Consider the following 11,838-nt stretch of genomic DNA (forward strand, 5'->3'; position numbering starts at 1 on the left):
CTCTGTGACCCCATCACTCCCACCCTCACCCGACTCCACTGACTCCCCATCCCCCAGAGGATCGAGTTCAAGATCCTCGTCCTCACCTTTAAGGCCCATCCATGGCCTCGCCCCCTCCTAACTCTCTGACCTGCTGACTCCCTACCAATCTGCTCGCTCCCTCCATTCATTGGGATCAGGCCTGCTCCATGTCTCCCCCCCGACCCGCCCTACCATCGGTGGCCGGGCTTTCAGCCTCTCTGCCCCCACACTCTGGAACTCCATCCCACGGTCCCTTCTCCTCGCTTCCTCCCTTGCCTCCTTCAAGGCCGGTCTCAAGACCCTTCTCTTCGACCGTGCCTTTGGTCTTCCTCCCTCCTCTCCGCCTTCCCTCACCCCTACACCACCCCTCCCCTATGCTCGGGCCCCGACAGATGACTGTACAGCGCTTTGGGACGTCCTCCCGACGTGAAAGGCGCTCTATAAATGTAATTTTGTTGTTGTTGTTGTTAGTGAAGACCCGAAGCTTAGTGGTTAGAGCACTCGCCTCACAAGTGAGAGAACCTCAGTTTAATTCCCGAACAGAGCAAAACATTGAACAAGTTTCCTTACTCTACTAGCTTATGTTTACCGAGCAGTAAATAGGAATCCGGTTGTTAGTCGATTGGTGGATTGCTTTTCCGGGGGTAATCATCCCTTTTTTAAGGGATCACTCAAGCCATGACTGTTTGTGCATTTCGTCCACAAAATATACAGTCAATTCACTTTGCAGTATATTCTGGGAAGTGCTTTGATACGTCACAAAGACATAATAAGGTGCTATATCAAATGCAAGTATTATTATTGTTATTATTATTATTATGATGATGATTTTCTCATCTGCAACGCCTATCGCAACTTGGCAATCACAACCTACCCTGTTACCCTAACAAATAGCCTAACAGAGACGATCTCTCACTCTATGTTCCCCTACTGCAGGTCTTCTTCAGAACAGCCTTGATCTGACCATAAATAATAATAATAATAATCCTTGCATTTGATATAGTGCTTTTCACGTCGGGAGGACGTCCCAAAGCGCTTCACAGAACACACTGTAAAGTGAATTGACTGTATATTTGTGGGCGAACGCGGCAGCCAATTGCGCACAGCAATGTCCCACAAACAGTCGTAGATTGAAAATGACCAATTTATTATTGTTTTTGGTTTTGGAGGGATTATTATTAGGCTCTGTGTGGAGTAAGGAAACTTGCCCAAGATTTGCCCAAGGTTTCGACCATGTGACGAGGTCTCAGGCTTCCCCTGCAGCACAACGCTTTTGTGGGACACAAAGCATCAGCACTGTCAGAATACCATTGTTAGACACCCCTCTTGGCTATCACTTTTAGAGTCAATTCATTGCACTTATCCTCCATCGTTTCCCTGCATTCCTTGCAGGAACACTTGTAAAAAATGATATGGTACTTATTGTATTGAACTCACAGCTGCAGAGCTGAGATGGATTGAGATTCCGATACAGAATCTTTCGTCCCAAGTCCGGTGCTCAATAACTGAACGAGCTGGATTGTTACAAACAGTTCACAAAGAAATTATCTGAGTTCTATTCAGGTGTAAGATCTAGAGGAATGAAGCTGGAAATCTTGGGTTATGAAGAATGTCTAAAAGAAAATGTGAACACATTCCTTTCCAGTAATAGAACAGAGGATGGCATTATAACTGATATAGTTTTATGAAACCCAATACTTCTAGTTTAAAACGGCTCACTGTACATGGGAATGGTGGGACACCCCTACATTTATTATTGTGATGCTGTATCAATTCTATCTTAGGCCAAGTTCCTCTTCCATACTGGGTAATATTCTTATTCGCTACACGTTTCACTTTACACACGAGAAGCTGATTAATATGAAACTGGGGTAGATTTGAGTTGATAACTGAACGGTAACTGCTGATCTAGGGCTCAGTGTTAGTCTTTTAGAGTAGAATGGCAATGCCTGAAAACACAGTGTTAGCCTATAGCACAAGTGAATGCTTACGTTTCCAGGTAGGGGTTAAGAAATGCATTAATGTACATCTTTGACCATACGAAAAGATCTTTGCTATTGTGAACAAAATAATTGTGGTTCTTTTTTGTAGCAGTCACAGCCCCATAAATAATTCAGCATCCAGCGAGAACGAATACTTTGGAAATATCCTGGCAATTTTTCCTTTCCCTTCTGGTAATTTGCTAAGATTGAAACCTTTACATTAACTGATATTTTTCCTTAGAACGTTAACTAAGGGGACATATGGGGTGATGGGGTGGGTGGGCATATGTAGTTCTCCTTTCATTTAAATATGCAGGTGTGTTGCACTTTAAAGGGGAACAAACTAAATGACTTGGTAATTTACCATTGAATGTATTGTTTAGCTTTTGTTGAAACAAATATTACATGAAGACCGAAACACATAATGGCAGGCAACTGCATTTGCTTTGATTTTCACCATTAGTTATAGAATTAGTTTTGTAAGAATTCTATTGGTGTTAGCCTTGGACTTTGGAATATTGATTCTTTCATGTAGGTTAATTTCAGTTATCATTTTAAACTCTACATACCGATTCCTCTAGAGAATACAGGAATTGGAAGTATTATATTAATAATAGTAATAATCCTTGCAATTTAATATTGCGCTTTATCACGTTGTTGAGACGTCTCAAAGTGCTTCACAGAATATACTGTAAAGTGAATTGACTGTATATTTTATGAGCAACACCAGGCTTAGTTCGTTATGGCTGTAGTCACACAATTTCTTGATTGAACCTCCTGCATTATAGATTATTTGATTATGCTTAGACCAGTGGTCCATCTTTATTTTTAAGTGAGGCAAATGGAGGATAGCTACCTATTACAGATGCTGATGTTTTTGAGGGGACATTACTCTCTGATTGCCCAATTGTCTGTTCTTTCTCATCTCCCTAAATCTTCAAGAGGCCAGGCTAGCGGGCAAGGTGTTCCTCTCCTACCACTCACTGTTCTTAATGCTCTTATTGTAGAGCTGGCTTTAGGATGGCCTGGGAAAACACGGGCTGTTCTTTCCCCTCTCTATCTGTTTATGAAGCAATGGAAAATAGAGAATAAACCATTGAGAAACACAGGGTTGCCTAACTTGCCAATGCCATATAAACCATTTATATTCTATATAATTAGTTTATGTGTATTTTTTGTTTCTAAACATAACTCAGTGCGTGCATACAACAGTATTTTCAAACCATCTATAAACTTGCAAGATTGCAACAACTTGAATTCTAAATGCTATTTATTAGAGCAATTACATGCTACTGAACAATATTTACAAATATTTACATTTTAGATGCATTCTTCTTTAACCATGCCTTCAGTCACCTCCCCTCTCTTTCCAACTCGGTGTCAAACCACACTACTGTTAAGTGTTTCAAGAAACTATTTGTGTGAAGGGCACTACGTCAGTACAAATTGTTGTTGATAATCTCATCTTCCTTGATATCATGATGTATCCATTACAGAAGCTCATCTGATGGTCCAGTGAACAAAGGCAACATCCAATGGAAAATTCTTTAATATATTTCTAAGACTAAGCTAAGATATTTGTGCTACCACAAAACAATGCAGCAGTATATTTTCTAAACAGCCTAGGGATGCGGCATTATGATATGCACCAATGTGAAATGGATTTGGTATAACATTAAAATATTTTTACTTTTTACATCATATATTGTAAAACATCCTTTTGAAATTAAATGTAAACATAATGGAGAGAAGAAAAAAATAAAGCAAATGGTATATTTAGTTTTTTATATTGCATTGGCACAATTTTCAACAAAGAAGATAACTAATGTCACATGAACATGTGGCAAATTAATATATGTATCTCATTTAACAAAGGACTACATACGTAAACAGAAATTTACTCCTCTGCAAAAGTATAGCATATAGTACGGAAACTGGTTGCGAGCTCCATTAGGTTATCACTATAAAGAAAACAATTCTCTTTTGTGTAATCAGGACAAACAGATGGAACTTGCATGCTATCATTTTCAACTGCATCATTGTTAATCTTGTAACTTACTGGAAATTTTTATTATGGCCTTTTTTAGTCGTTGTTGGCGCTCTATAGTTATCAATCTAAGTTCCCATAGCTTCCTAAACTTCCACATTTTGTATTCCACAATGACATGGATGAATAATAGTAAAGCAGAAGCATGTGGTGTAGTACTTCCACACCTACATCAGTGTACCTCCTGTTTCTGCAGTTGATTGTATCTCCTCTGAAAATACAGATTTAAATTCGTTGTTTAAAAAAAACACATTAGAGTGATAATAACACAACATAGCAATGTAACTTCTGTTGATTTTTCCTTTATAATAAATCTGCTCACAAATGCTAACTAGAGATATTTTAAATTGAGTGTAGTAGTGTAATATGCGTGTTGAGATTTATCAGTAATGGAATGGATGACAAGATTGCAACATATTAATATGTTTACCACAAATTCATGCCTATAGTTAAATTCCTTCATAATGAAGGCCATTATAGCACTGATATTTACTAACTTGCATAAGTTGTAAAAGGGTGGGGGGGGGTTTAAAATATTGGAATATTCTATTATAGGTCAATTGGAAAAGTGTAACATTTAATTTTCATTTCACCGTATATTGATGCAGATTATTGTTCAATCTCAAAGGTGACTGGTTGGCAGTCATTTTTCTTCTGTGCTCGTTGTTGTGTAGTCAAATTATGAAAGGTTCTAAAAATATAGGCAATGAGATATTATTTAAACGTTCTATTTCATATCATGAGAACATGGAACTTTTAGCACAATATTTAAAGCAACCTGGAACAGTTGGAAGTGATGGTGTCCTGTAGCTCAGTGGTTAGAGCACTCGCCTCACAAGCGAAGAGACCTGGGTTCAATTCCCGGGAGGGCGAAACCTTGGGCAAGTTTCCTTACTCCACACGCCTGATAATAATCCCTCAAGAAAAAAAACAATAATAATTTGGTCACTTCAATCCTCGACTGTTTGTGGGACACTGCTGTGCGCAATCGACTGCCGGTTTTGTGCCCAAAAATGTAGTCAATTCATTTTACAGTATATTCTGTGAAGCACTTTGGGACATCTAGATCACGTGAAAAGCGCTATATCAAATTCAAGGATTATTATTATTATGTTATGTTCTATGCATCAATACACACTATAAACAATTCAACCGGATTTACACCATGAGAATTAGACTTTCTTTTAATAATAATCATTAGATTGTATACGTACAACATATTGTGAAGTGTAGTGACTGTGTATTTTGTAGGCAAACATGGAAGCCAATTTGCTCACAGCAATGTCCCAGAAACAACCATGACAATCAACAGGAACATGACAATGAATGAGAGCTCATGTTCATAAAGTTGTAATGCCAAAACAAATACTTCTTTATGTTTTTGAACCCGGTATATTCAGTTATCTCAGATCTAGTACCGTCCATCATAAGTTAGATCCTGTGCAAAGCTCAATGAACAGGTCCCAACCTAAGGAGAATGCTCCTACTTTACCAGTGTTATTGTTTCGATTTTCATACCTATTTGTGTGATCTCTTGGGGTGAACTTACCAATTTAGTGAGAATTAGTGTCATATTATATGTATCTCATTTCACCTACAAAAGATACAGTCAATTCGCTTTGAGACGTCTCGAAGACATAATAAGGCGCTATATCAACTGCAAAGATTATTATCATTACCCTCACACAATGAATTTCACCTTTAGGTGCTACATTGATACCAGCCAGGCACTTTGATTAAGTTCCTTACAGAGAGCAGACAGTTGACATCAGCATGGACTTGGATCTAGAGCACAGAGGTGAAAGAAGAGTAATCTTATTCACTGCATTACTGTTCCGTAATGCTAAAGTGATACAAATTGGGATTTCTAAAGCTGGAAGGTCGATGAATGATTATGGCTAAAATGTATGTTGCCATGTAAGCATTCTGATGGGTTAATGGAAATAGGCACAGATTTAGCTTTACTGTAATTGTGTCTAAAGTTCAGATGAAGTTCATTTACCAGAATTACGCAGCAGGCTTATTTGTGGTTACAAGTTTTTCCACTTGCTTAACTGATCCCCATGCTAAGAAAAAAGGAACTATTATATTCTGCAGCATGCTAACGGTATTATTTTGAACCGTGCGTATGTGTTTTAGTTAAGATAAGATCCAACTGTTAACTGACCTGAACATGAATGGATAACAGTGCAGTTTAAAACAAATATCTGAAGTCAACCTTTTCTGTGTAAGCAAATCTATTTTGGTGAAAACCATATTGCAAAATGCTTTAGGCAATTAATGAACACCATGGGAATAACTTATGACTTTTCCATGTCATGTTCTGACTAATATTGACTCAGCAAAGTTCTGCTTCCAGGCAATACGAAAACAATATATACACTACACTCACACTGACTAGTGTGCACATTTTTAAATAAATACTAAAAGGAATAGCTATTAACCCTGAAGGCAGTAAATCTGTCATAGTGAGCTGCTTTAGAATCTGCTGAGAAGTTTCTTACGATGAAAGCATTTTATAGAGAAGCTTTTACATGTTAGACAGTGACCCATGTTGTATTCAAAATCTCGGTATACACAGGCATCTTATTATGTATTAGAATAGTTGTGGACAATAGTTTCCCCAACACAGCAAGTTTTGAGACCAAATATCTTTTTAACAGTAAGTAATCGATTCCCTGTCAATTGCAAAGTAGGATTTTAATAGATGGAGCAGATGTGAACCAAACTTTGTTAATGCTATGCTGCAAACACAAAAATGAAACTAAAAATGTTGTTTTGGTTATTAAGATGTCTTGAACATTCAGTGCCAACAAAGCCATATTTTAAATAGATTGGTATTGTGACGTGACACTGCTATTCTCACATGTGTGGAGTCCTGTGGCTCAGTGGTTAGAGCACTCACTTTGCAAGTGAGAGACCTGAGTTCAATTCCAGGCAGAGGGCCAAACCTTGGGCAAGTTTCCTTACTCCACACACCTAATAATAATCCCTCCAAAACCAAAAACAATAATAAATTGGTCATTTTCAATCTACGACTGTTTGTGGGACAATGCTGTGCGCAATTGGCTGCCGCGTTTGCCCACAAATATACAGTCAATTCACTTCACAGTGTGTTCTGTGAAGCGCTTTGGGACGTCCTCCCGACGTGAAAAGCGCTATATCAAATGCAAGGATCATTATTATTATATACTGTACAGTAGATTTGTTTTTTATAAGGTGGAATGTTATAACTAACAGAGATAGAGATCAGGATCTAGAGATGAGGGTAGAAATTTAATGCACTATGTTCACTGGTACTGCTTACATGTATTAAGATAAAGGATGCCAATGTTAGCAAATGACTTTGCCACTTTGGATGTATTTTACCAGCGCTAAGCACAACGAGGCGTATAATTAAGATTTCTCTACTCAGATCCGATGATATTAACCCTCACCTTAGAAGAGCACCGTGCTGCATCCCTGTGAAGTTTTGCAATTTCCACACAGTTACCTGTGACCACTTTGAGTTAGACTGAGAAGACAATGTCCGTTTGTTAACTGTTTTGTCTGCCAACTTCTTGTCATGAGACAGTGGACAAGGACTTGGCACACACACCGTTATAGCTAACAGAAATGTTCGTTATAATCAATCTTAATGGAATTCAAACCCAGCTCCCCAAGATCAAAGGACAATAAACCTTGTGATATCTCTCTCCACTGATAAAGTAGGCTATTTGTAACATGCATTGTTTATGTTGATATCAACGCAGAAAGTAATTGTGTAAAAAAAATTTTTACATATTGAATTTCTTCAACATTGCCGTTTAGTTGTAATTGTCGAGAAATGGGAATTATTCTGCTAAATACAGCAAAGCCTCTCTGATATTTTCCTTGGGAGATATACAAAAAGCACCTCTCAGTGTTAGAAGGGAGTATGTAATGGGGTTAATGTTTCAGTGGTCAATGTAATAGTGAAAGACAAATACTGAATTAATATAAATAAAGTTTTAGTAAATAAGTGCACACTCATGTGTCCTTGCCCTGCACGTGCATATTCCTGTGCTGAATGAACAAGTTTCATATCCTGTCTAAATTGAAGAACTCATGTTGTTTCAAAGGCATCTTTCCTGTTTAATATTTGCTGAGTCATGTAACCCTTATCTCACCTTATTAACCAACATCTGGTGAAAAAGCTCCCGAATGAGGTAAAATGCCCTCATTTCTAGCCACAGACAAGCAGGTTATTTGGTTTTGACCCTGTGACTTAAATTCTGTCCACAGACTTTAAATGAAAATGAAATAAACTAAAAAGCTTAATTACTCAATCCAAAGAAAGCAGTTCTGTCCAAGGCGTAAATATTTAAAATCACATTTAAGAATAAGAGCTACAAAATATTTAGAATAGAGCAAGTGAGTGAATTCGTGTAGAATTAAAGTTAAATAATAAAAATAGAGAGAATGGGAAGAAATGAGAATGGCATAAAGGCAAGATTAGTAAGAGCAGTTAAATGTTTAAAATCCTTATAATGTGAGTCAGTACTTTAAATGCTTATTTTAGTTGCCTTTTGCTCATGTAGTGGTACTTCTGGCATTTGAGTGACATTTAGTATTTATTTTATTGCTGAAAACTTTAGACAATAGTTGGCCCAGGATACCCTGGAAATCCCTGGATTTCCTGGTGCCTTAAGCATAAATTCAAATAATAGTAACACTATATACAACAATGTTGTGGCTACACTAAATGCTTCATGCTATTTTGCTTAGATTAGGGGAGAGGCACTACGAGGTGTGTGTTAAATCAATGAGCTATAACTAGCGGGATATGATTTCATGAGATTTAAAAAGTCATCAATAAAATTGCAGAATTTGTTCTATAAAGTACAATATTCCTTTAGAGTTTCTCAAGATCAACTAAATCCACTGCATTATAAAACTGCGGTCTACCCTACTGATAGTAAGAAGTAGAAGTATTTGTATAATATATTTGCATATGCAGTTAACGCCAGTTATCCCCTAATAAAGTACAGCATATTTTCCTCAGTCACTTGTTACTGCAGTAATGTGGCATGTGGAAACAGTTTATTAAAGTTTGCAGCAGGTACATAATCGTATATATATATATTATATATATTATATCATTTAATTATATTATATTATATATATATACCTCCCCTAACAAAATGTGAAAATAGAAAATAGAAAAATTAGGAGCTATTCCCAATTACCCACCCAAAGTTTATTTAATAATAAAAAAATCTTTGCATTTGATATAACACCTTATGACGTCTTTGAGACGTCTCAAAGCACTTCACAGAATATACTGTGAAGTGAATTGACTGAATACTTTGTGGGTGAAACGCGGCAGCCAATTGCACACAGCAGTGTCCCATAACCAGTCATGGATTGGATAGATCAAATTATTATTATTTTTATTTACTTTTTGATGGATTTATTACCCCGGAAATGCGATCCACCAATTGACGAACGACCGGGTTCCTACTTACTGCTGGAAAAACAGGCTTGTGGAGTAAGGAAACTTGCCTAAAGTTTGGCCCTGTCTGGGAATCGAACCAGCTCCTCTTGCTTGTGAGGCGAGAGCTCTAACCAATATGCTACAGGACTCCACTACCTGTTCAAGATCTATCTTGAAACCTCAATATTTTTTGCTATTTTAAAATAAAATTGAAATTTTTTTTGATACTTTGCAGAAAATAAAATTGATTGTTATCTGTACTAATAAAGACGAAATGGCTGTGTGTCTGTCTGTATATCTGTGTGTCCAACAATCACACAATAACCGATTGACTTAGAGACATGATTCATACCTCATCAGACTTGCATTCGGCTGTGTGATGGGCATTTTTCGGGGGGAATTGGCTATCATTGATGAGCTATATTAAAAATGCTTTAATTAAGCCCCAAAATATGCAGGATGCATCGTATTCTGCAACTACATGGCGGCAGAGGAAAGCACACACCACACTTTTTTCTGGTTGTCATGGGAGTTAGAGTCCTCCCGTGTGGGACAGACAGAGAGACGGAGACAGACAGAGATAGTGAGAGAAACAGAGAGAGAGAGAGGCTGAGAGAGAGACAGAGAGAGAGAGAGAGACCGTGAGAGAGAAACTGAGAGAGAGAGACTGTGAAAGAGAATATATATTATAAAGTGTAGTGACTGTGTGTTTTGTGGGAAAGACAGAGAAAGACTGAGAGAGAGAGAGAGGGAGACAGACTGAGAGCCGAGAGACTGAGAGAGAGCCTGGGATAGTAAGAGAGACAGAGAGAGAGACACATTGAAAGAGAGAGAGGGACGCACACACTGGGAGAGACTGAGAGAGAGAACTATGAGAGAGAATATATTATAAAGTGTAGTGACTGTGTGTTTTGTGGGCAAGACAGGAAAGACTGAAAGAGGAGTCTGGACGAAAGACTGAGAGAAGTAGACAGAGACTGAGATAGGAAGAGAGACTGAGAGAGAGAGAGAGAGACACTGGAAGAGAGAGTGAGAGGGGGAGACTGGGAGAGAGACACATAGAGAGGGAGACAGAGAGAGAAAGAGATAGAGAGTCTGAAATAGAGACAGAAAGACTGAGACAGACAGACTATTAAAGGAGTCCTCTCACTGAGTCCTCCCGAAAGGAGTTCCTCCCACAGGAGTCCTCCCAGCTGAGTATAGATAAGGACGAAATGTCTGCCCGTGTTTCCGTCTGGGTGTCAATCTACATTCCATATTGGATCCTTCGGTTCCAAGCGAAGCTGCAACGGGTGCAGCTCGTATACTATATTTCTAATGATAGGGGTTTGTGTTGGATCCTTTCCCCTCTGGGACTTGGGCCTGAATCAAGACTAGTGGGGATGAAACTCCTCTCTTGCTTTTTGATGGCTTCAGAATTCAGGACACAGTGTTATCGTGAGGCTCACGCCACTGAAACCAGTGGCTGTTCTTTTTTATTTAGAAGATAAACGTCTGTTTTCACACTGAACGTACAGAGACATGAAGATGTGCGCTTTGTGACCTTTTTTAGCCGCAAGAGGAATTTCTCAGATATAATAAATTGATCACACAAAAAAGGGCACTTACCACGGTCTTTTGGACTGACTTCAGCATTCTTAATTCACAAGGAATACTTTTACTTGCAAACCAGAAGGATATTCCAATAGACCCGCCCCGTTTTTTTGTTCTGCAAGAGATAATTTTACCACAATACTTTTTCAGTTCTGTATTCTGAAAAATACCCTTTGCTTTTTAACTGTCAAAATAGTCGTTAAATGTGTTCTGAAATCTCACGGGTTCCACCAACATAAGCAATATGCATAGAGTACACATTTCTCTTATAAGCACTGTATGTATTACCCACAAAATACTCAGTTAATCACTTTACAGTATATCTTGTGAAGTGCCTTGAGGCGTCTCGTCTACTTAACAAGGCACTACACCAAATGCAAGGATCATTATTATTATTGTGTTATTGATTCCTTGTCGTTCAATGAACCTGTTGCTAAGTTAGTTACATTAACACTGACAGTCACAAAAATAAACCAATGTTACCAATGAACTGAAATATATTGCATATCTACTCCTACATTAAGCTTGTCGAAAGACAATTTTATTTGATCACGCACATTTCTGACATGTGCAGAATATGCATGCCACCTACACATGGAAATTTCCATTGTGTCGGGAATGGAATACAACTCCCTCTGAAGGGACGCAACCTATTTGCCTAATTCCAAAGAGTATTAGACACAGGTCGCCAAGAGCCAAAACTTGGGGGTCCCAGAGTGTGTGGAAGGATACTTCAGGAG

At 38.2% G+C, this 11,838-nt stretch overlaps 1 long non-coding RNA gene across 1 annotated transcript; it reads right to left on the reverse strand.

The window, feature by feature from the left end:
- Window positions 1-4,149: 4,149 nt before the first annotated feature.
- LOC103179878 lies at window positions 4,150-11,197 on the reverse strand. The gene is made up of 3 exons (XR_488043.2): window positions 11,114-11,197; window positions 4,644-4,741; window positions 4,150-4,261 (listed from the first exon to the last, which is right to left on the reverse strand). It is a non-coding gene; the product is annotated as an uncharacterized LOC103179878 (long non-coding RNA).
- Between the last annotated feature and the right edge of the window lie 641 nt (window positions 11,198-11,838).

Source organism: Callorhinchus milii, unplaced genomic scaffold, assembly GCF_018977255.1.
Source record: "Callorhinchus milii isolate IMCB2004 unplaced genomic scaffold, IMCB_Cmil_1.0 Scaffold5, whole genome shotgun sequence".
In the NCBI taxonomy this organism is placed as follows: Eukaryota; Metazoa; Chordata; class Chondrichthyes; order Chimaeriformes; family Callorhinchidae; genus Callorhinchus; species Callorhinchus milii.